The sequence below is a fragment of the Hibiscus syriacus genome, unplaced genomic scaffold (assembly GCF_006381635.1).
Source record: "Hibiscus syriacus cultivar Baekdansim isolate YM2019G1 unplaced genomic scaffold, ASM638163v2 tig00110716_pilon, whole genome shotgun sequence".
Lineage (NCBI taxonomy): Eukaryota > Viridiplantae > Streptophyta > Magnoliopsida > Malvales > Malvaceae > Hibiscus > Hibiscus syriacus.
The window spans coordinates 1466976-1492927 of NW_024062835.1; the positions used below are offsets into that span (position 1 = coordinate 1466976).

General features: G+C 32.4%; 1 pseudogene; it reads left to right on the plus strand.

Moving 5' to 3' along the window:
* Nucleotides 1-2776: 2776 nt before the first annotated feature.
* On the plus strand, nt 2777-25952 carry LOC120138914 (annotated as a pseudogene).

The following is a 25952-nucleotide window of genomic DNA, read 5'->3' on the forward strand; positions in this document are numbered from 1 at the left end:
CTATGCTCGTCGAGCCTAGATGAGCATCGTTAATGATGAGCACCATTAAATTAATTTATAAAACGTTAAATTATAAAGTAATAAATGTATAATTATAAATTAATTAAAAATCTAAATGTAATTTAATTAAAATAAAATATTTATAAAACATTCATTTTTAGAGTAAACTATACCATTGACCACCTAACTATTTACCCTTTTACTTTAACCATCGATTTTTCAATTTTGTCAATCGGGTCACCTAATTATTTAAATCTTGTTAATCAAGCCACCTACCCTTAAATATTAAGGGAGGAAATGACGTGACAGCTAATGAAATTTGTATAATTACACATTTAGTCATCATTACTTACATATTCTATTAATTTGGTCCTAACTTTTAATTAATTTAATAAATTTAATCATCAATCAGATGGTGACATGTGTCACTATGTGATTGGATTTTTTTCTTAATCTTTTTATTTAATTTAATAAATTTTACATTCAATCAGATGTTGTCACATGTTACCAATTGAATGAATAGAAAATATATTGAATTAATAGCTGCTAGTGGTGGGGTTTGAACCCAAGACATGAGGAAAGAAAGCAAACGCCCCAAGCACTGGGCTGCACCATTCAAATGACAATCTTATCATGACATAATATATATAGTTAATGGCAATAAAAAAATGGAAATTGACCTAGTAAGAACTACAACATGGAACAATTGAATAAAATGATAATATGATATATATATACACATACACAAATATTATAATTGATTAATATGTGAATGTATTTTATTTATATTTTAAATCATTTTAATGAAAAAATAAAAAGTAAAAATAGTTTTAATATATTATAATTAGAATATATCGAAGAGCTTCGTTGAATTAAAATTTTCCTTATAATTGAGGGTTATCTTAATAGGCATTTTAATTTATGCATTGACTTGTTTATATCCCGATTAGAGTATGAATTTTATTTTTTATTATTGATACATTATATATTTGAACAAAATTTTAGGGGAAACTTGATTTTTTTTAATAGTCTATTTTAATATATAGTTGTTAAATAAGATTAGAACTCGATCGACGTTATAATATTTTAAAATATAAAATATGATGCATTTTAGTTCAATAAAATTAGAATAATGAAGACAATTTATTAATTTAAAATATGTAAAATGATATATTTCAATTATAACATATTAAATTCACTTTTATTTTAATGTTTGCATTAAATGTGATTTAAAATATAAATAAAATATATTCATTTATTAATCAATTATAATAATTGTTTATATATATTTTTATATTTTTATACTATTCAATTATTTTATGTTTGACTCCTTATAAGGTCATTTATTACTATTAATTATATTATAAATTATATAAATTATGTTCAGTATACTTAAAAAAATTTAGTGGTTAGGGCATTTAGTTTTTTTGGCTTGCATCTCTTGTTCAAATCCTACCAGCAACGGTTATTGATTTAAAATATAAAGTACTAAACGTATAATTATAAATTAATTAAAAATCTAAGTGTAATTTAATTAAAATACAATATTTAAAAAATATTATTTTTAGGGTAAATTATACCCCTGACCATCTAACTATTTACCTCTTTTATTTTAACCACCAATTTTTCAATTTTGTCAATTAAGTCTATCTAAATCTTGTCAACCAAGCCACCTGCCGTTAAATATTAACGAAAGAGATGATGTGGCAGTTAATAAAATTTTATAATTACACATTTAGTCTTCTTTACTTACACGTTCTATCAATTTAGTCCTAACTTTTTATTTAATTCAATAAATTTAATTTAATCCTCAATCATATGGTGATATATGTCACTATGTGATTGGATGTTTTTTGATATTTCTTATTTAATAGATTTCCATCCAATCAAATGGTGCCATGTTCACCAATTAAATGAATGGAAAATGTTTTTAATTTAATGATGCTCATCATTAACGGTACTCATCCGTGCTCAATGGGCATGGTAGCATCATCCTAAATCAAAAAACTAAATATCAAAATAATAATAGTAATTTACAACTTTAAATATTTGGGTAAACTACACCAGATACCACTAAACTTTAGGCGTTATATCATTTATACCACTCAACTTTCAATTTTGCCAATTATAGCACTGGACTTTGATTTTCATTTCAATTATACCATTGGGTCGTTAAATCGTTAACAGTTGGATCAAAAGAACATCATTTTGGTGAGGTGTCTACGTCGACAGTCGTCAGCAACATCATCGTATTCTTAATGATTTAACGGTCCAGTGGTAAAATCAAAATTGAGTGCTATAATTGATAAAATTGAAAGTTCAGTGGTATAAACGATACAATGCCTAAAGTTCGGTGAATCTGATGTAGTTTACCCTTAATATTAAAATATTATTTCACCCGAAAACTTGATTGAATCCACCCCACCCCACTTCTTTAAGCCTTCCCCTATAAATTCTTCTCAAAGTCTACAACTTTTGCATGGCGAAAATCAATAACCACCAAAATATATTAAAAGAACCCAAGCTTTGACTGCTTTCACATATGTAAATCGTACACAATTTAAAACACTTTGGAGCCAGCCAAGCTAACCCATTTCGTCTTCACCAATGCCCATTTTTCATTTTCCTTCATGATACAACTAAGGATAGCTTAAATCTTTACTTTCAGAATATGGTTGCTGGATAGCAACTTAATGGTGGCTGCTATGATCACCTTAAAACATAACCACCTTGTCGATTGATCAAACAATCCCTTCCCTCAATTTCTAACTCATTCATGGGTTACCTCTCTTGCGATGTAGAGTCCTCCATTAAAGTTTGTGATCCTTACAAGTGGGATTATTATTGTGGAAAAAAATGTCAGAGCCCCATTTTTAAAATTAAAATAAAAATTATAAAAAATAATTTTAGTTAATTTAGGGAAAGTGCAAGTTTTTGAAGCTTATAGCTCGGTTTTAAATTTGTAGGAACTTCAGAGACTTATCCTGAACTTTCTCATTTTTCTAGTTAGTGGAAAAATAAAAAAAATTGGATTAGGTGGCTGAGGGGTTTCAAACTCCTATCCCCTGGTATGACCACCCATGCCTTAGTTGTTTAGGCTAGGGCACTGTTGATGAAAAAAACAAGTAATATATATTTAATAGGTTAAAGCTCCAGTTATAACCCAAAGCTATCTCCCATTCCAAAAATCAAAACCCAAAATCTCAAAAATTTCCCAACCCTAATCCCTAGCCATCGCAGTCCCTTTCATCGATTCCTCGCCGTCCGACCACATTTGGAGTGTACCACCACCATCATTTTTGCTCACAATCGACCGGAGACAAAAACCCCTCTAGTCCCTCACCGAAATCGACCGTCGAACATCGTGAAGAAGCCAAAGAAGTTTCACTGAAAACCTTTCCCCTGCCACTCAGTTTTCCCTCAATTGTCGTTGATCTATCCACTCGCTTGCCTCACCGCCATTATAGAGGAACTCTGTCCCCGTGCACTCAGAACCCAATCGGAGGGTCACCATGTCATCACCGTTTTTGCCGATAACCGTTTTGGGTACATGTGTTTCTCCCGATCGTTCGTCTGCTCTATCTGGTTCCTACTGACCCCCTCGTCTGTGAGAGCCTGTGATTACTATTTTTGTATAGTCGAAAAGCATAGTGAAGTTGGTGCTTGATAGATATACTGGATTGATTCTTTTTGCGTGTGTTCCTTGTGTGCCATATAATTGTTTAAATATTTGTTTGAAATACCATGTGCACGTGATTATTTTCTCTAATTTGAAATAAATTGGTTGCTCTGATTTGACTACCGTATGACTTATCTGATTTTAGTATGATTCCAGATTTATTGTATTTTAAATCATACTTGCTTGACACTTGTTCTCTTATTACTATTTTTACTGATAAATAAGTATGTCTAAACTCTGAATTCCTACTACCACTGGTTATTGTCTGAAAAATGTTTTTCTTCAGGGTACTCTGGGATCTAGTATGAAGTCTCTACAGGTTTAGCTTCAGTCAAACTGGTAATTTCTTATATAGGTTCAGACCAATCGAGCTGGTAATCCCTTATGGACCTAAGGCGACCCTTGGGTGGGCTCCTAGGCCTAAATGGGCCTAGTGGTAAGACCTTATGGACTCTAAGGTACTTCCTTAGGGTAGGACCTCTACTGTAATACCCCAAAAATCTAGATGATGACCAAAATGTAAATTTTGAAAGTTTGATAGTCAAAGTAGAAATTTGGGGAAAAAATTTAGGGAATTAAGTGATAATTTCCTAAAAAGAATTTTATTCCATAAATAGATGGTCTACTCTTGAGAGTGGAGTTTTATAGAAATCATATTTTTGGATTTGGAGTTTTAGTAAAGAAAAACTAGAAAGGGTTAAAGCCGATAAGGAATCGGTAATTCGACGCGTTTGAATTTTACGAAAATTTGAAGGATGTTATAAGATGGTTGGAAATATTATTTTAATATTTTGGATCAGAGAAATTTGGTTTGGAAATATGCAATTTTTTCAGATTTAACTGAAACTGTGAAATTTAGTGACTAAAACTCAAGTTTTGAAAATTCATGGGCAAAACGGTAGAGTGCAAGACTAATTGTTCATCTTTGACTATTATAAGATGATAAAACTGATATTTCTCTGATTTGGAAGGAGATAAGAATAAGTATTTAGGTTCTTTGGTAATTATAAAGTTTCATTAAGGTTAGATTGGTATTTAACCAATTTAATGAATTTAATATTCATTAAATAATTAACTAAAGGATAAAAGCATGATATCAATCAAACATATCATGCCAAAGTGTTCTTCTTCTCCAGAACAAGAACGTGAGAAAGCTTGAAGGTAAGAAAATATTTCATTTTCAATTTTGAGCTAATTCCTTTGAATTGGAGTTATGTTGTGAGATAGGAAAGTGATATAAGAGAAAAACGCTATCATTTGGTACCAATATTGCATGATTATCTTGCTTGATTTCAAAATCCCCAAATCTAGAAATTTGGGTTTATACTATGGTTGTGAAATTGATGATGATTATTGATGATTTTGAGGTTGTATGAATTGATGAAGAACATAAGGATGAGGTTAAAGAAAAACAGTTTAGATTTTGGAATTACAGTAGGTTCGAAAATTCACCAGAAAACATATAAAAATAATTTGGAGGTGAATTTTATATATTGTGTTCATAGATGGATCTAGTTTTGTTTAAAATAAACGGGGATCAATTTCAAGTTGTATACAAATATATATTAATTTTTAACTGACGAAAGGTCAGAAAAGTCGGACAGCAGAATTCTGTACAAAACAGATTCTGTTGGTGAACTTTGAAAATTCACCATAAATTGTACAGAATGAATTAGAAGAAGTTATTTATATGGATAGATTCGTATTCAAATCTAGTTTTTAACGGAAGAAACGTAATTGAATTCCAGTGTCTATATCAATACAGAATAATGATTCTTTAAGGGTAGTAAGAGTTGTCTAAATTCTGGAAAATTGATGGGTTATTGTATAAGTGTTGTATAATTGATGTACTATGCTGGAATTGTTGTTTGAGAATTGAAAAGAGTGTTAAATGTGAAATTGATTATTTTGGGAAGATTGAAATGATTGGTGATTTAAGTACAACAATTGCATAGTTGGGGTACTTAAATGTATTTATGCTTTTGTAAAAGCATTTGAATGGAAATAATTTCAATGTTGGAATTATTGGTATTAAGAATTTAAGAGGTAAAATGGTGAAGACCATTTTGAGTAAATGGGAAAAGTTGGTTCCAATGTTATAAGGAATTATTAAGAGTTAAATATTTTGATAGATGATGAATTTCAAATATAGTATGGAGATATGGTGGAATGTATTTATGTTAGTAAAATACTAACATATGGATTATTATGATTTGATGATTTATACAGATCATGGTTGATTTGCAATTGAAGCAAGTCAAGTATAAAAGGGCTTATGGTGGACAATAGTGAGGTTTATATATTTTGAAAGACATAAAGTGTCAAGGTGAGTGCAATACATGCATGAAATTATACATGGATGTTTTATACATCATAAGGAAGACTTGCGATAAGTCGACCTTGTTTATATCGGCATGATTTTATATCATTTTTATAAATTGACATTGAGATGTCAGAGTATGAAATTAAAATGCATTGATCATGAAAACAAAATGTGATATTTTACCATGAATGTTTTCGGGTATGAACTGCCCAATGTTAAATTTGATAATATACTTTGCCATGGATGGATCGAATAAAATAGACTATATGCCCAAGTAAGTCATTGAGGGACAGGGTATAGATGGCATGCCATAGAGTATTGCAGCTGCAGGTTTATAATACACTTCGGTGTATATGGTGGGCACGACCTTATGTGTAATACACTTTGGTGTATATGGTGGGCACGACCTTATGTGTAATACACTTCGGTGTATATGGTGGGCACGACCTTATGTGTAGCACTACGGTGCAAATATTACTCGAATACCCAGGGTCCTCAAGGTTTAATATGGGCTATTAGCTATGGATTATGTTTTATTGGTTAATGGAATGGTAACCATGCAAATAAGCTTATGAGCTTACGGAACAATGGCAAGTATATTGAAAAAAAATAAGCTTACGAGCTTATGGAATTTAAATGGTAAGTATTTTGGTAAAAATAAGCTTATGAGCTTATGGGATAAAAGGTAAGAAATTTATATTATTATATTGATCATGGTAAAATATTGAAGATGCTATTAGCATGGTTTTATAGCATTGGATTTGAAATCTAAATTCATGCATGAATTGTATTGTACTATATATTGTTTTAATTGCCTCACTAAGTTTATACTTAGTGTGTGATGATTTTTCACGCGTAGGTAAAAAGCAAAGAATAAGAATAAAGAGTTCAGAATGACATCAAGCATCGAGAGGTATATTTCAATATCAGTAAGACATCCTATTGTGAAATTTGATTTTAGATAGTGGCATGTAATTTGAAAATGTTCAATTTATTTGTTTAATTAATTTTGGAAATTTTTATAGTGATGAAAGATGATTCTTTATGAATTTATATGTAAATTTTCGGAAGTTATTGTAGTATGAACAGTAACCACGGTTTTTAAGCAAAATTTCCAGATTGTTAAAGGGGTACCGATTCCCCTGCTACATGGAATCGATTCCCCCACTGTTCACTATTCATAATTAAAAATATTTTGAATTAAATTGGTTACAACGAAACGTAAATTTTATGATATGATAATTTTATAATATCATTTACTATTTTAAGAAAATAAATTTTAAATTGCTTTCGAATCGTAAAATGGTTTTTAGAAATTCGGATAACATCCGTAATCTGTATAGGTATAATAATACGGGTTACGGGTGTTACATTTATTGGCATCAGAGCTACAGGTTTAGCCGATTCTAGGACTAAACCGAGGTTATTTTGAGTTAAAAAGTGTATACATGCCACTAGGATGTCAAAAGTTACTGATATTTGTATATATACTATGATGATGCTTAGTGGGAGTAAAGTTATTATTTACTAATGTATGATGATTCTGACTATGGTCAAATATGAAAAATTAAAGACAAAGGTAATAAAGTCGAAATGGTTGAAAAGAATGTCGAGATTGAAATCGACAAAAAGGGAACATATATGACTTATATAAAACACCTTAGAATGGTGGATTGTTGAAGAGATTTTTCTCCATTTTGTGCAAGAATTGATTTAAAAGTTTGAATGGCTTACAAGAAAAGCCGAATTGGATGAGGATCCAAAGGAGATTTTTGAATCTGTGATGATTCTGAGGTTTATCCAGGTAAGCTTAAATAAGTGAGAAATTTTAAGCTAAGCATTAAATTATTTAAATCATTTATGATTTGAGTAAGAGAAATTGAGTAAACGATAAATATGATTTCCGCTAAAAGTTTAAAGAAAGTTAAACTATTAGTGAATCAAATGGTTATGAGTTGGTTTGAGAATGGATATCAAGTCCATAAAATTTGATAGGGTTACCTTGGAAAGGTAAATATATGAAAATGGATTATCTAACCATTCCATGCTGCAAGGAATTATTGTTTAGACCGAGATTGATTCTCAAGAACTTGAAAAGTGTCAAGTTCGTAATGATAAGAAAAAGGAATAAATTTGTTTACTGTGTGATTTTAGCATTAATTTCTATGAGTTATTGCTACAAATTTATCAAGTTTTCTTATTGAACGATGTGAACATTAAGACTTTCCTTGGAGATGGAAAAGGTTTTAATTATTCAAGAATAATTTCTATGGATCTGGAAAAGTTATAAATATTTCCTTAAAAATGAAATAAGGAATTATGAAGTAGAAATATTCAATTCTACTTGATATCGAGTGATATTATTGTGGACCTATTGGTCATGGTTATGGTCATGATACAAGTGTTAGCCGGACAAATAGTAAATGTTCAATAAAGATTCAAGAGCTTATGTTATTGATGAATCGATGGGATTATCATTAGCGAGTTGTAGATCATTGTGAACATGATTTGGTTGTTCTGTATTAAGGTTGGGTTAATGGTCGCAAGAAGCGATTAATTTAGAAAAGTGCAGAGAAGTTAAGAATTTTAATGATTGATGAAAAAGTGAAATCATCAATAAGTCATATCAGCAATGGTTACGATTAAGATGATGTAAAAAGGATGCATAGCTTTTCTAGCTAAGGTAATATATACTCAAGTATCTGAAGTAAGATCAAATGATATTTCCATAACTTGGGAATTTCCATAAGTCTTTTTAGATTTATTATTATGGGTTACCTCCAGATTGAGAGGTGAAATTCAATATTAAGGGTTATTAAGGCATTGATCTTGTATCTATGGATTCATATCGAATGATTGCGATTGAGCTAAAAGAATAAATAAACAAATTCAAGAGCTGATAAATGGAGGATGTATTAGACTGAATATTTTATATCTTGGGGTAAACAGGTATTGGTTATAAAAAAATGAATATATGCAACTATGCATAGATTATTGAAAGATTATTGATAGTTAAACAAACTATCAGAAACAAATATCCTATTTTGAGGATTGACTTGTTTTATCAGCTTAAAAGGAGCAATAATGTTTCTAAAACTGATATTCGAATGAGATATCACCGGTTAAATTTTAAAGAGGAAGATGTTCCAAAGATAGTTTTCAAGAAACGGTATAGACACTACGAGTTCGTAGTAAAGCCGTTTGGTTTGAAAAAGGCTCATGTAGCATTCATAGACTTGATGAATCAAGTATTTCAATTTTACTTGGATTAATCTGAGGAGGTTGTATTGATGACATTCGAGTATACTCGAATACGAAGATAGAGCATGATGTTCATATTGTATTGTGCTCGAGATAATTAAGAGTAAAAAGTTTTATGCCAAAATGTCAAAGTGTGAGTTTTGGCTATCAGAAGTTGCTCTTCTTGGTTATTATCGAAGGTTGTGAAAAACTTTTCGATGGTTGCTTCTCCTTTTATCATGCTCTTGAGAAAGGATGTTTTATTTGCTTGGACTGAGAAATGTCAAGAGTGTTTTACAGTTTTAAAGAATATTTTAACAAAAGCACCAGTGTTGGTACAACTGGAATTGAACAAAAAGTATGTGGTGTATAGTGATACATCTCATAATGGGGAATTGAAGAAAGATATTCTTTCTGAAGCACATTATAGTCTACTGACTATGCATACAAGTGGGAACAAAATGTATCAGGATGTAAAGAGTTATTTTGGTGGCCAGGTATGAAAAGAAACATTACTGAGTTTGTTGCTACGTATTTGACATGTCAACAAATAAAAGTTTAGCATAAAGTGCTTTCGTAATTGTTGTAACTGATTTCTATTCCAAAGTGGAAATAGTAAAGAGTCACTATGGATTTTTTATTGGACAACCTTTGACATCAAATAAAAAGGATTCCATTTGGGTGATAGTGACCAGTTAATTAAATCGGCACATTTTATTCCGATGTGAATGGACTATGCATTGGATAAATATACAGAGTTATATATCAAGGAGATAGATCGATTACAAGGAATACAAGTATCCATTATATCCAACAGAGATCCAAAGTTCACTTTAAGACTTTGGAAATATTTGCATAAAGTGTTGGGTATTTGATTTAATTTCAGTATGATCTTATATCCACAGACGGATGGTAAATTAAAAAAAAATCTATTCAGATATTAAAAGATATGCTGAGAGCATGTGTGATTGATTCTAAGGAATCATGGGAAAAGAAAAGTAATTGTTTTTAGTAGAACTTTTCTTCAATGTCATTATTAAATTAAGCATCAAGATAACTCCGTGTGAAGTTATATGGGAGAAAATGTCGAACACCATTGAATGGGTTCAAATTAAAAGATTGAAATTTTGTTGGCCTAGATTTATTGAAAGAGGTTTATGATAAAGTACAAATAATTCAAGAAAATCTCAAGATGATATGTAATTGGCAAAAGTCTTATGCAGACTTGAAGTGATAAGAGATTGAATTTTATGAAGGTGATAAAGTAGTTCTCAAGGTATCATTTTGGAAAAAATATTGTGCGCTCAAAAAGGCAAAGAAGAACTAAGCTTAAGATTAATTGGATCTTATGAGATAAAAAAAATTTAGACTGATGGATTATCAATTAGCATTTATTATGGAGGTAATGGAGAACCAGAGTTGGACAAAGTACACAATGTTTTTCATGTGTCAATACTTAGAAAGTATTGATTGGATCTTTCACATGTTATTTCATCAAAGGAAATTAAGAGCTGACCAGATTTGAAAAAAAAAATCAGTTTGGATATTAGCTCGAGAAATCAAAGAACTGCGTAACAAGATGATTTCTCTAGTTAAAGTGATTCAGAAAAATCATAATGTAAAGGACATTACTTGGGATAGAGAGGATGATATGAAAATGTGTGGATATTCATATCAGGTTGAAGAATTGGATTAAATAGCTTCCAAATCTAATGATTTGCATGATCTTCACAAAGTTGTCAAATTAAGGAGGAAAAATCGAATATAAGAAGTTGGCAAGACCAAAATAAGTCTACAGTTAAAGTATGAGCAAGTCTTATAAGTCAGTATAACCCTAAATTAGGGTTACGAATGTACAAGGGAAAAAGGAATTTAATGATGGTTTAAAGATTATTGAAGTATTCTTATCTTTAGAGAAAGATGAGAGTTTAAAAAAATCCCTATTTTGGTGGGATTTATTTATTTATTTATTATTATTTTTTTGATAAAATTCTTTATAAAAAGGGAAGTTAGGGTTTTCATAGAAAGTCTTAAAATTCGAGGACGAATTTTCTTAAGGAGGGGAGAATTGTAATACCCCAAAAATCTAGATGATGACCAAAATGTAAATTTTGAAAGTTTGATAGTCAAAGTAGAAATTTGGGGGAAAATTTAGGGAATTAAGTGATAATTTCTTATTCCATAAATAGATGATCTACTCTTGAGAGTGGAGTTTTATAGAAATCATATTTTTGGATTTGGAGTTTTAGTAAAGAAAAACTAGAAATGGTTAAAGCCGATAAGGAATCGGTAATTCGGATCGCGTTTGAATTTTACGAAAATTTGAAGGATGTTATAAGATGGTTGGAAATATTATTTTAATATTTTTGATCAGAGAAATTTGGTTTGGAAATATGCATTTTTTCAGATTTAACCGAAACTGTGAAATTTAGTGACTAAAACTCAAGTTTTGAAAATTCATGGGCAAAACGGTAGAGTGCAAAACTAATTGTTCATCTTTGACTATTATAAGATGATAAAACTGATATTTCTCTGATTTGGAAGGAGATAAGAATAAGTATTTAGGTTCTTTGGTAATTATAAAGTTTCATTAAGGTTAGATTGGTATTTAACCAATTTAATGAATTTAATATTCATTAAATAATTAACTAAAGGATAAAAGCATGATATCAATCAAACATATCATGCCAAAGTGTTCTTCTTCTCCAGCACAAGAACGTGAGAAAGCTTGAAGGTAAGAAAATATTTCATTTTCAATTTTGAGCTAATTCCTTTGGAATTGGAGTTATGTTGTGAGATAGGAAAGTGATATAAGAGAAAAACGCTATCATTTGATACCAATATTGTATTATTATCTTGCTTGATTTCAAAATCCCCAAATCTAGAAATTTGGGTTTATACTATGGTTGTGAAATTGATGATGATTATTGATGATTTTGAGGTTGTATGAATTGATGTAGAACATAAGGATGAGGTTAAAGAAAAACAGTTTAGATTTTGGGAATTACAGTAGGTTCGAAAATTCACCAGAAAACATATAAAAATAATTTGGAGGTGAATTTTATATATTATGTTTATATATGGATCTAGTTTTGTTTAAAACAAACGGGGATCAATTTCAAGTTGTATACAAATATATATGAATTTTTAACTGAGGCAAGGTCAGAAAAGTCGGACAGCAGAATTCTGTACAAAACAGATTCTGTTGGTGAACTTTGAAAATTCACCATAAATTGTACAGAATGAATTAGAAGAAGTTCTTTATATGGATAGATTCGTATTCGAGTCTATTTTTAACGGAAGAAACGTAATTGAATTCCAGTGTCTATATCAATAGAGAATAATGATTCTTTAAGGGTAGTACGAGTTGTCTAAATTCTGGAAAATTGATGGGTTATTGTATAAGTGTTGTATAATTGATGTACTATGCTGGAATTGTTGTTTGAGAATTGAAAAGAGTGTTAAATGTGAAATTGATTATTTTGGGAAGATTGAAATGATTGGTGATTTAAGTACAACAATTGCATAGTTGGGGTAGTTAAATGTATTTATGCTTTTGTAAAAGCATTTGAATGGAAATAATTTCAATGTTGGAATTATTGGTATTAAGAATTTAAGAGGTAAAATGGTGAAGACCATTTTGAGTAAATGGGAAAAGTTGGTTCCAATGTTATAAGGAATTATTAAGAGTTAAATATTTTGATAGATGATGAATTTCAAATATAGTATGGAGATATGGTGGAATGTATTTATGTTAGTAAAATACTAACATATGGATTATTATGAATTGATGATTTATACAGATCATGGTTGATTTGCAATTGAAGCAAGTCAAGTATAAAAGGGCTTATGGTGGACAATAGTGAGGCTTATATATTTTGAAAGACATAAAGTGTCAAGGTGAGTGCAATACATGCATGAAATTATACATGGATGTTTTATACATCATAAGGAAGACTTGCGATAAGTCGACCTTGTTTATATCGGCATGATTTTATATCATTTTTATAAATTGACATTGAGATGTCAGAGTATGAAATTAAAATGCATTGATCATGAAAACAAAATGTGATATTTTACCATGAATGTTTTCGGGTATGAACTGCCCAATGTTAAATTTGATAATATACTTTGCCATGGATGGATCGAATAAAATAGACTATATGCCCAAGTAAGTCATTGAGGGACAGGTATAGATGGCATGCCATAGAGTATTGCAGCTGCAGGTTTATAATACACTTCGATGTATATGGTGGGCACGACCTTATGTGTAATACACTTCGGTGTATATGGTGGGCACGACCTTATGTGTAATACACTTCGGTGTATATGGTGGGCACGACCTTATGTGTAGCACTACGGTGCAAATATTACTCGAATACCCAGGGTCCTCAAGGTTTAATATGGGCTATTAGCTATGGATTATGTTTTATTGGTTAATAAATGGTAACCATGCAAATAATCTTATGAGCTTACGGAATAATGGCAAGTATATTGAAAAAAAAATAAGCTTACGAGCTTATGGAATTTAAATGGTAAGTATTTTGGTAAAAATAAGCTTATGAGCTTATGGGATAAGAGGTAAGAAATTTATATTATATTGATCATGGTAAAATATTGAAGATGCTATTAGCATGGTTTTATGGCATTGGATTTGAAATCTAAATTCATGCATGAATTGTATTGCACTATATATTGTTTTAATTGCCTCACTAAGTTTATACTTAGCGTGTGATGATTTTTCACACGTAGGTAAAAAGCAAAGAATAAGAATAAAGAGTTCAGAATGACATCAAGCATCAAGAGGTATATTTCAATATCAGTAAGACATCCTATTGTGAAATTTGATTTTAGATAGTGGCATGTAATTTGAAAATGTTCAATTTATTTGTTTAATTAATTTTGGAAATTTTTATAGTGATGAAAGGTGAATTTTTATGAATTTATATGTAAATTTTCGGAAGTTACTGTAGCATGAACAGTAACCACGGTTTTTAAGCAAAATTTCCAAATTGTTAAAGGGGTACCGATTCCCCTGCTACAGGGAATCGATTCCCCCACTGTTCGCTATTTGGGTACTATTCACTATTCATAATTAAAAATATTTTGAATTAAATTGGTTACAACGAAACGTAAATTTTATGATATGATAATTTTATAATATCATTTACTATTTTAAGAAAATAAATTTTAAATTACTTTCGAATCGTAAAATGGTTTTTAGAAATTCGGATAACATCCGTAATCTGTATAGGTATAATAATACGGGTTACGGGTGTTACATCTACTATGTGCATTGGGTAAGTCCTTATGGGCTTGAGGGAACACCCCTCATGTGGGCACCAATTTTACAACAGTTGGAGGGTTGTTATGTACTTTAAATTAAAACTCTACTTCGTTTTCATAACTTTGATAATGAACCAATTTTGAAACTTAACTATATGATTTTATTTTGCACTGCTAGAACACACTGAGCTCCCCACTCACTCCCTCAAACTTTCCCTTTCAGATACTTTTTGATAGGTGACCCGGACTTGGCACTTGGAGGATCAACGCATTCATATAAGATTATTTTGTTGTAATTTTTTTATCTTCCAAGTTGCATTTATTTTGGGTGACATGTGCCTATATTTTGAAAATACTTGTTTTATGGCGTATGTTACTTTTGTTATTGATGTTAGATTTGCTTCAATATTAATATGGAATATTTTATTCAGTCTTATGACTTTAATTTGGAATTGAACTTTAATGTTATCAATTTTATTTTTAAATATGTTTATTCATAATATGGTTTTAAGCTATTGAAAAATGTTTTGGAAAAATTTTATCGTAATCTGCTAGATTTGGTCATAATGCATAGGCTAAGTCTAGAGGGTTACATTTAATTGGCATCAAAGCTTCAGTTTTTAAAACCACAGACTGTGAATGGGTCCAAACTAAAAAAGCAGTTTTAAAATATTTTACAAAAAAGTCACAAAGGCCATGTCACCAAGTTTTTATGAGTTTAACTGTGTACGAAACTCCAAGTGTCCAATCTAATCCTAGGTTTTACCCTTCTCTAGTGAACTCAAGGTTTTTCAAGATGGGTGCTAGGTGTGATCATCGACCTGGCCATGGGCAAGGTCGAGCGACTAGATTTGCGGACCCCATAGACGAGACACAATTATATCCCCTACCTCCGGTAGATAATTATTCCCTTGCGACCTTGGTGGATCTATCCCCTACCCATTGTATAGGTTTGACTACACCAGATAGAGGAGTGACCATAGTACTATATGAAAACCTAGGTAGACAATTTGTCCAGTTGATTTAGGGAGTGGTTCGAGCTGTTTGCGTTACACCCGCAGTTCCTATTTCTCAAACTCTGATTGCTAATGGAATTAGGAATTTTACAGGCCCTACTGGTGGAGTTCCGACTGAGGCTGAGGATTATCTTTATGATATCGAGCGACGTATAGATCAGCTAGATTTAGATCCACAACGGCGTTATTTGGGAGCCGTCTCTATATTGGACGAGAATGTCCACACTTGGTTGGAGTTGTGGTGAGTAGTGTTCTAGTTGATTTCTGACCTGGGACTTCTTTAGAGAGCGTTTTAGGAGTCTTTTCCTTGGAAAAAGATATTTAGCTCAAAGACGATTATAGTTTAGGACCTGGTTCAGGGATATATGATAGTTTTTGAGTATGAGATAGAGTTTCTGAAGTTTTGAAGTATGGTTCTAGTTTGGTACCTTCCAAGAGGAATAGGTGTCGAAAGTTTACTTAGGGAATCAAATACCAGCTGCGTCGTTAGGTGGTTACTCATCAGGATGAGGTGTTCATAGTAGGGAGAGCAACAGACCTGAAGAAGTGAGGGCTTCTGATCCTTATAGATATAGGGTAGATCGAGAGTGATCTAGGAGACCTTTTGGTCAGTTTGAATCTTATGCACTCCCTGATAAGAGAATTCATAATGTTTCCCATCAAAAGAGCCATACTAGTTTGAGGCCTACGTCACCTCCACCTACAGTTGTTATTCGAGGTAATTCTTCAGGTTTCACTCAGATTCGAGTTGCGAGCATTATGGAAATTGAAACGGGATAGCGTGCAAGAAGATGGGTACTTTTTGTTGTTGTGGATCTAGTGAGCACTTTTTAAGAAATTGTTCGTATCCAGCCTCTATCGATCGGACCCCCGCTCAAACTCAAGAACGTGGGTACTTTGTAAGACTTCTGGATCTGTTTATAGATCGACAGTAGAGCTCGATCGCATAGTAGAGGACCAGCTGCTTTTGAAGCTAGACAGTATACCCTTGTATACGCTACCAACATTCGGGTGACAGAGATGAACTAAAGACTTACGCAGTTATATTTGTTGTTATTTCTTTTTCTTGTTCTACACGTCTTATAACACCCTTCTATATTCTAGTTTCGTTTCTTAAGACCCTCAGATTTTTTATTTAAAGTACTGAGACCCCTGTTTTCATTCCGAGTCTAGCAAGATTTTTCGTTATTGTCAATAGATTAATTAGCCTTTGTCTTACGAATGAACTTTTAGAGACCTAGTTTTCATTTTTTGCTCGACTTGAATGAATTTTGAGGATGAAATTCTTTTAACGAGAGCAGAATTGTCAAAACCCTATTTCAAAATAAAAATAAAAATTAATTTTAGTTAATTTAAGGACTAAATTATAAGTTTTTGGAGCTTGTAGCTTGGTTTTGAATTTTTAGGAAGTTCATAGACTTAATCCTGAATTTTCCCATTTTTCTAGTCAGTGGAAAAATAAAAAAAAAATTGATTAGATGGGTGAGGGGTTTCAAACTCCTGTCCCCTGGTATGTCTTCCCATGGCTTAGCTGTTTAGGCTAGGGCACTACTGATGAATAAAAATAAGTAATATATATTTTATAGGTTAAGGCTCAGGTTATAACCCAAAGCTGTCCCCCATTCCAGAAGTCAAAATCTAAAATCCCCAAATTTTTCAACCTCAATCCCTAGCCATCGCAGCCCCTTTCGTCGATTACTCGCTATTCGACCATTTTTTAAGAACACCACCCCTATCATTTTTACTCACCATCGACCGGTGACAAAAACCCTCTAGTCCCTCACAAAAATTGGTTATCGATCGTCGTGGAGAAGCCAAAGAATGTCCACCAAAAACCTTTCCCCTGTTGCTCAATTTTCCCTAAATTGTCGCCGATCTAGCCACCCACTTGCTTCACTGCCATTGGAGTTAGACTTCATCCCCGTGCGCTCAAAACCCAACTGGTGGGTCACCATGTCATCATAGTTTTTACCGATAACCGTTTTGGGTACACGTGATTCTCTCGACCATTTGTCTGCTCGGTTCAGTTCCTCCAACCCGCTCTCCTGTGAGAACTCGTGATTACTCGTTTTCGTATAGTCGAATACCGTAGTGAAGATGGTGCTCGATAGATCTATCGGAATGATTCTTTTTGCGAGGTGTGTTCCTTGTGCCATATAATTGTTTTAAATATTTGTTTGAAATACCATGTGCACATGATTATTTTCTCTGATTTGAAATAAATTTGTTGCTCTGATTTGACTACCGTATGACTTATCTGATTTAAGTATGATTCCTTATTTACTGTATTTTAAATCATGCTTGCTTGAAACCTGTTCTCTGGTTATTGTTTTTACTGATAAATAAGTACGTGTAAACTCTGAATTCTTGCTACCACTGATTACTGTCTGAAAAATGTTTTTCTTCGAGGTACTCAGGGATCTAGTATGAAGTCTCTACAGGTTCAGCTTCGGTCAAACTGGTAATTCTTATATAGGTTCATACCGATCAAGATGGTAATTTCATATGGACCTAAGGTGACCCTTGGGTGGGATCTTGGGCCCAATGGGCCTAATGGAAAGACCTTATGGACCCTCTGCTATCTGCATTGGGTAATTCCTTATGGGCTTGAGGGCGCACTCTTTAGGTGGGCACTTACACTTCAGCTAGAGTAAGACCTTATGGACCAAATACGCTCTCTTAGGTTGGAACCTATACCCTTTGGACCTACATATGATGTACGATTAGAGGGTTGTTGAACCATATTTTATAATATTTTGATATAAAAAATTAAGGCAAAATGTTTTTGGACTTAATTAAATTTGTTCAAAGTTTTCAAAAAAATAATTCGAAGTCCAATTAACGTGACTTTGAACAAAAAATTGATTTTCACGTATAAAGTACCAATTGTTCTTACAGTATCAATATTATATGAATAGTAATGATATTGTTCATGTGGTACTGATACCTTAGGTAAGAGAAGTATCGATACTCTCAAGGTAGTTCTGATACTACCAGCTTGTTCAAATTCTAGAATGCAAAATAGTTACCGATACCCAAAGGGGTACCGATATTACTTTACATAGTAGTATCGATACCGTCATGCCCAATGACTAGTAACGACTAGTTTTATTTAAATATATTAAAGGAATTACTGATACTCATTAAAGGAGTATCGATACTCCCTGTACTGGGCAATTTTTATTTTGCAGAGAAAACATCCCCAACGGCTCCAAATCACTCCCAACTACTAGAAACTACAAAAAACTCATTCCAACATATAAATACAAGTTCAAGACACTTGAAGAAGGGTTAGAACACCTATCCAAGCAATCAAACACAAGAAAAGAGTTTTTCATTCATATTTTACTTTCTCTTGTAAATTTTTTGATCTTGAGAGCTTAATTCTTTATAAATACCCTACCTTGTAGAGGTTTTATTGTTTACTTATTTTATCCTTTTTAAAGGAGTTTTGGTTCTAGCTAAGCCTTTGAAAATCATGGGAGTTTGTAAAGGTTATCTCTTTGTCCTTGAAAAAGAAAGAAAAATTGTGGATTTGTTGGAAAATCCTAAGTGAGGAGCTTAGGTAGTGGATGTATACTTTGGTTGAGAAATTCGAACCACTATAAATCCTTGTGAAGAAATCTTCTATCCCTTTAATTCTCTTTATTGCCTAAAATTCTCAAAAAGCCTATTCACCCCTTCTTGGCAAACTTTTTTAGTTGTCAATTCTAAAAATTGCTATCAAATCTTGACTCATTAGAAGGTTTAACAACCTTGAGACAATCCTTGAAGAAGCTCTACCGATTCAAGATGCAACCGAGAAGATAGCGTTCACCTCTGGCTCGTTCCACATGAAAGACTCTCAACCGATCAACAAGCCTCCATTCTTCAATGGAGTCAATTACCGTCATTGGAAGAAATTAATGAAGTTATTCATCCAATCCAATGATTTGGATGCATGGGAGATGATCGAGAATGACTACTCTTCTCTAAAGAAGAAGATGAAGAAGTAGAGTGCCCAATAAGGGAAGATAACTCAACAAAATGCCAAGGCCATGCACGTGTTATTTTGTGCATTTGGTCCTGATATTTATAAAAGAGTTTCTTATTTTTCAAATGCCATGGAGCTTTGGAATAAGCTTGACAAAATTCATGGAAACAAGAAAGAAAAACTGACAAATGAGGTGTCCTTAATGGCTTTGAAGAGCCCGAGGTATCTTTCAACTCAAATGAATTAAATTCATATTCTTTTAATGAGTTACAAGTTGCCTATGATGAATTGTATTTGGAATTTGAGACCGTGAATTCCAAATATAAGAAATTAATTTCAGAATTCAAAAACTAAAAATGATTTTCATTTGAAAGAAAATTTGGATTTTGAAAAAAAAAATTGGATTTTGAAAAGCAAAATGTAACATTGAAAAATGATTTTGAGCTTTCAAAAATCAAAATCAATGATTTGGAAAATAAAATCTTGATTTTAAAGTTAAGCTCTAAAGCTTAACTAAGGAAAAAGAATTAATTTCTCAAACCAATTCATCATATTTAAAAATGGAAAATGTTCACATTGTCATTTCCATGGTCATTTAGAACATAATTGTCCTTTAAAGAAATGAAAACATTTTAAAATTAAACAATTATGGGTTCCAAAAGGAACAAGGGGCATTGAAACTAACGTTCAAGGATCCAAAGCAATTTGGTTACCAAAATCCAAATAAATGTCTCTTGTAGGTGTGTGGGAGCAATGGTGATGAAAGTGAAGATACTCAAATGCTCTAGCCACACTTGAAAAGGAATGGTTAACCTCTAAGCTTAATGATTTTGTTTTGATTAATTGGTTTCTCATTTAGTTTTATGCATGCATGAATTTTGATTTTAAATGATTTTATGTTTTCTATCTCATGTATGTTAAAAAGAATTGTGATGAACATTTTCTAAAGTTTAATGACTTTTTTACGTTTGTTCATCATAATGAATTTTGGTCAAAATTGGTTTTAAATGCAAATGATAACTCTCTAACAATTGATATCAATTTTTCAAATGCTTTGATTTCAAAAATTTTAATTTTTGACCTAAATTTAAATGTTTATGCATGTGATTTATTGCAAATGATATCTCTCTAACAATTGATATCAATTTTTCAAATGCATAACATTTTTGAATAACTTTATGCATATGCACTTAGTTTCAACAATTGGTATTGCATAAAGTATTGGATATATTGAATTTCATGTGCTACTAACATGGTTGTTCATCTTTGTTGAAATTCAATTTTTTTTAAGTGCCATTCTTTTAAAGTCAAATTTTTGTTTGGAATACTATTTTTGACGGGGAGATTTTGATTTTTTTTCAAATGATTTTATGATAAAATTTACCACTTACTCTCCATTGTTATTTTTGAAATTTAAAGTTGAATTATTTTTATATAACAAAAAAGGGGAGAAGTATAGGTTTGAAAAATTCAATTTCTCAATGAAAAAGGGGGAGCTTTAAATGTTTTCCAAAATATGTCTCTTTTTCATTAAATGTTTTATTGAGGGGGAGTTTTTCCAAAAACAAATTTTCAAATGTTTTGTTATATCAAAAAGGGGGATTGTTGAACCATGTTTTATAATATTTTGATATAACAAATTAAGGCAAAATGTTTTTAGACTTAATTGAATTTGTTCAATTTCAAAAAATAATTCAAAGTCCATTTAAAGTGAATTTGAGCACAAAATTGATTTTCACGTATGAAGTATCGATAATGTTCTTACAGTATCAATACTATATGAATATTACTGATTTGTTCATATGGTACCGATACCCTATGTAAGAGAAGTATCGATGCTCTCAAGGTAGTACCGATACTACCAGCTTGCTCAAATTCCAGAATGCAAAATAGGCACTAATATCCAAAGGGGTACCGATACTACTTTACATAGTAGTATCGATACCATGAAGGATAGTATCGATACCGTCAGGCCCAACGGCTACTAATGACTAGTTTTATTTAAATATATTAAAGGAAGTACTGATACTCATTAAAGGAGTATCGATACTCCTTGTACTGAGCAGTTTTATTTTGTAGAGAAAACATCCCCAACTGCTCCAAATCACTCCCAACGGCTAAAAACGGCCATAAACTCATTCCAACATATAAATACAAGTTCAAGACACTTGAAAAAGAGTTAGAAAACCTATCCAAGCAATCAAACACAAGAGAAGAGTTTTTCATTCCTATTTTACTTTCTCTTGTAAATATTTTGTTCTTGAGAGCTTAATTCTTTGTAAACACCCTACCTTGTTGAGGTTTTATTATTTACTTCTTTCATCCTTTGTAAAGGAGTTTTGGTTCTAGCTAAGCCTTTGAAATGCTATGGAGTTTGTAAAGGTCATATCTTTGTCCTTGAAAAAAAAAAGAACAAATTAGTGGATTTGTTGGAAAATCCTAAGGAGCTTAGGTAGTGGATGTAGACTTTGGTTGAAAAAGTTAAATCACTATAAATCCTTGTGCAACAATCTTCTATCCTTTTAATTCTCCTTAATCCCTAAAATTCTCAAAAAGCCTATTCACCCCCTTTTGGCAAACTGTTTTGGTTGTCAATTTGAGCTTCATCAATCCTAACAAGGGTTGTTTTGTATTTTAAACTACAACTTTACTATCGTTTCCATAACTTTGATAATGAACCGATTTTAAAATTAAACTATATGATTTTATTTCACACTGCTGAAACACACTGAGCTCCCTAGCTCACTCCCTCAAACTTTCCCCTTTAGATACTTTTTGATAGGCGACCCAAACTTGGCACTTGGAGGATCGACACATTCGTACAAGATTATTTTGTTGTAATGTTTTTATCTTCCGAGTTGCATTTATTTTGGGTGATGTACCTATATTTTGAAGATACTTGTTTTACGATGTATGTTACTTTTGTTACTGATGTTAGATTTGTTTCGATACTGATTATGGAATATTTTATTAAGTCTTTATGACTTTAATTGTTGGAATTGAACTTTAATATTACAACTATATTTTTAAAGATATTTATTCGTAATATGGTTTTAAACTATTGAAAAATGTTTTAGAAAAATTGTATCTAATATGCTAGATTTGGTCGTAATGCATAGGCCGGTCTAGAGGTTAGAAAAATCCCATGAAAAACAAGCCCAGAAAACCCAGATACGGCCTTAAATCCGTCAGTTTTGTTATGCCGATCTTCTTTCTGCCACCAATGGCTTCTCTTCCAACTACTTCATCGAAAAAGGGCGTCAATGTTCCGTCTACAGAGCCATCCTTGATGACGGAAAGTTAATCCCATCCATTAAGAAAACGTAAAAAACTGTAACAGCCCCACCGACAACGAGATCGAGATTCTCTCTCGGGTTTATCATCCTCGACTTATAAAACTCATCGGTTACTGCTCCAATTCCATTCGTAAGAACATATTAATCTTCGTGGAATACATGCCCAACGGTTCATTATACAATGTTTTACACTCTTCTTATTGTAGACCGTCGAGATGGACCACCTGGGTTCGGTTTACTTTGCAGGTTGCAAAAGCGATTCAGACTTTAAATTCCAGTAACCCGCCAGTGATCCATCGGTATATAAAATCGTCCAATGTTTTGATTGATCGGAGGTGGAATGCTAGGTTGGGTGATTTCAGGCTTGCATTGATAGGACATGTGCAGGATGTAAGGGTTAAGTGCACCCCGGTGGCGGGGACGTTAGGGTATCTCGACCTCGATTATTTGGCTCCAAGTGACGTCAGCACGAAAAACTATGTTTTCAGTTACGGCATTATGTTGCTGGAGATTATCAGCGGGAGACACACCATTGACGTAAGATATAGCCTATCGTCGGTCGTTGACTGGGCGATTCTGTTGATAAAGCGAGAAGATTTCGCCTTGACTTGTGACGGTTGTGTCAGGCGTCCTCTAGATAAGGAGGTGATCTGGAGTTTGACAGTGATGGCGGCTAGGTGCGTGAGGTCCATAGCGGAGAGACGCCCCGGTATGGAAGAGGTGGTGGAGTGTTTGGCGGTGGTAAGGAGTTCAAGCTGGACCGGTTTGGAGCAACCTAAGGCGGCAGGTGAGATGCGTGGACAAGTCATCGGTGAAGCACCGACAGGTAATTCAAGTAGCGAGGAGGCAGGAAAAAGTTCGAGATGTGTAAGTAGGAGAAACAGCCGAAGAGTGTCGAGTGTGACGAGTGAAGTAAATGTGACTGGAGATGGTGTAGAGAGATCAAAGTCGATTGGATCGTTCGCGGAGGCGGTGGCGATGAAGATGGGCCCCACGGAGATTGATTTTGAGGTTGGCAATGTGGCTTTGGTAAGAAAAAAGCCGGCGAAAACACCGACGGTGAAGCTGTGCAAATCGAGGTCAATGGGGGTGCTGCAAACATTAAAATTAATGAATGTAAACGGTTCCGATGATGAGAAATCCGAAAGCAAGATACTGGAAAAGCTATTAGTTTTGGTTTAAAAACATGACTGATACCATTTCATATTGTTGCTTTAATCCTTCAAACAAATTGTCGTAATTGGTTTTCGCCCGGGAACGAATTTTTTATTTGGCGAGAAAAATAATGTGAATAAATGTTTTTAAAATAAATTTGAGAGTCGCCATCGGCTTTTTGGGTCAGGTAGGTCGAATACCTAAAATTTATCTTTTAAAAGAGTTTTTAAGAAAACATAGTTAAAAGATGAACTGATCTGCGTTTATAACCAAAACTTCTTTCTTTTTAATAATAAAAAGGGATTCGTGGTCGGTTACGTTTAGAGAAGGATTAGCACCCTACAACGCCCAAAATTAGTACTTTTTAATTATACATTGTGTATATTATTAGAAATTTAAGAATTCAAAGATATATTTAATTTATAATCCTATTATTTTAAAATTATAATTATGAAAAATATATATTAATTTATATATTTATAAATAAAATATTTATTTATTTAGAAATATCAGAAAAGGACTTCTAGGTACCTTAAGATAGCTCTTTTCCTTGATATTAAAAAATAAATAAACAATTAAAACAATTAATATATAATTTATAAAATAGGATATTTATTTATTTAAAAATATTAGAAAATGGGCATCCAGTTGTTTTAAGACTGCTCTTTCTTAATATTAAAAAATAAATAAATATTAAAACAAGATTAAAATAAGTTAAAAGTAATTAAATAAGATTTTAATAAATAAAATAAATATTATAAATATATATATTTATGGCTAAATAATAATAGTAATAATAATTAAAAGTAAACATATAAAATTAACATATAATGAACAAAATTAAAACTATATATTTAAAATAAATAAAACTTATAAAAATTTAAATTAGTGACTAAATTATAACTTAATAGAATTAAATACCTAAATCGTAATTAATTATTTAAAATTACAGGGATTAAACATGTTATTTTATCCATTTATTAATTTGGTGACTAAAATAAAATTATATTAAATTTGAATATCAAATTAAAATAAATTAAAAATATGTACTCGGGATTAAAATATTAATTATTAAAATTAAAGGACTAAATCTGTTATTTACCCTAAATATATATATATAGATAAGGATTAAAATAATATCAAATAAAATTATGAGACTAAATTAAAAAAATCAGAAAATAGTTCCAGTGACTAAATTGCAATGTTACAAATATATTGGGATTGCGGGTATGGTTTACCCTTTATGAAATTACAGAAATACCCTCCCTAAAACGACGCCGTTTGGGAGATGGTATAAATAATCATTTCTTCCTTTCTCTTCTCTCTCTCGCCTCTCTCTAGCTTCCCTCACCAGAGGGAAGCCGGTCATCGGCCGGCAGCCATCTGTCGCCGTAATCCCCACCGCCGGCCACCGCATCCGGTGGCTGGAAAATTTTATTTTTATACCAGAACGTAGATCGGACCGTCCTAATGACGGTTCCAGTGTTCCTTTCTCTTAAATAGCTCCCAATCGGAGCAAATCTAGGAAAATACCTTCGGTTTTCGAAGGTTTTTGGTGACGCTTGGAGGTCGGTGGTGACTCCGATCGAGGTGCTGTCTTCCTCAGTAAGTTTCTCTCGCTCTTTTCTTTTGTTTTGTGGTTTGCTTTTTGTTTTCCTTTTTTTTCTGTTCTTGCTCTCTTCTTTGCTTGCTGTGGTTCTCCTCCTTTTTTTCATTTTTGCAGGTACGATGGCTTTATAGCCATCTCGGTCTCTTGCTCGGACCGGTTTGAAGGATGAAAAGTTCGGTTAGTCACCAAAGCTAGGCTGGTGACTCACTGTAGGGAAGGCTGTTGGTTGCCATCTGGCGTTCTGGAGTGTTCCTTGAGGCGGCGGCGTGGCAGCAAGGCGTCGGTAGCAGCTGGTTGGACCATCTGGCTTGGGAAGTGTCGGCAGAGGCGGCTGTTGGGAGTTCTTGGAGGCGGCGGTGGCGGCAACAGTGCTAG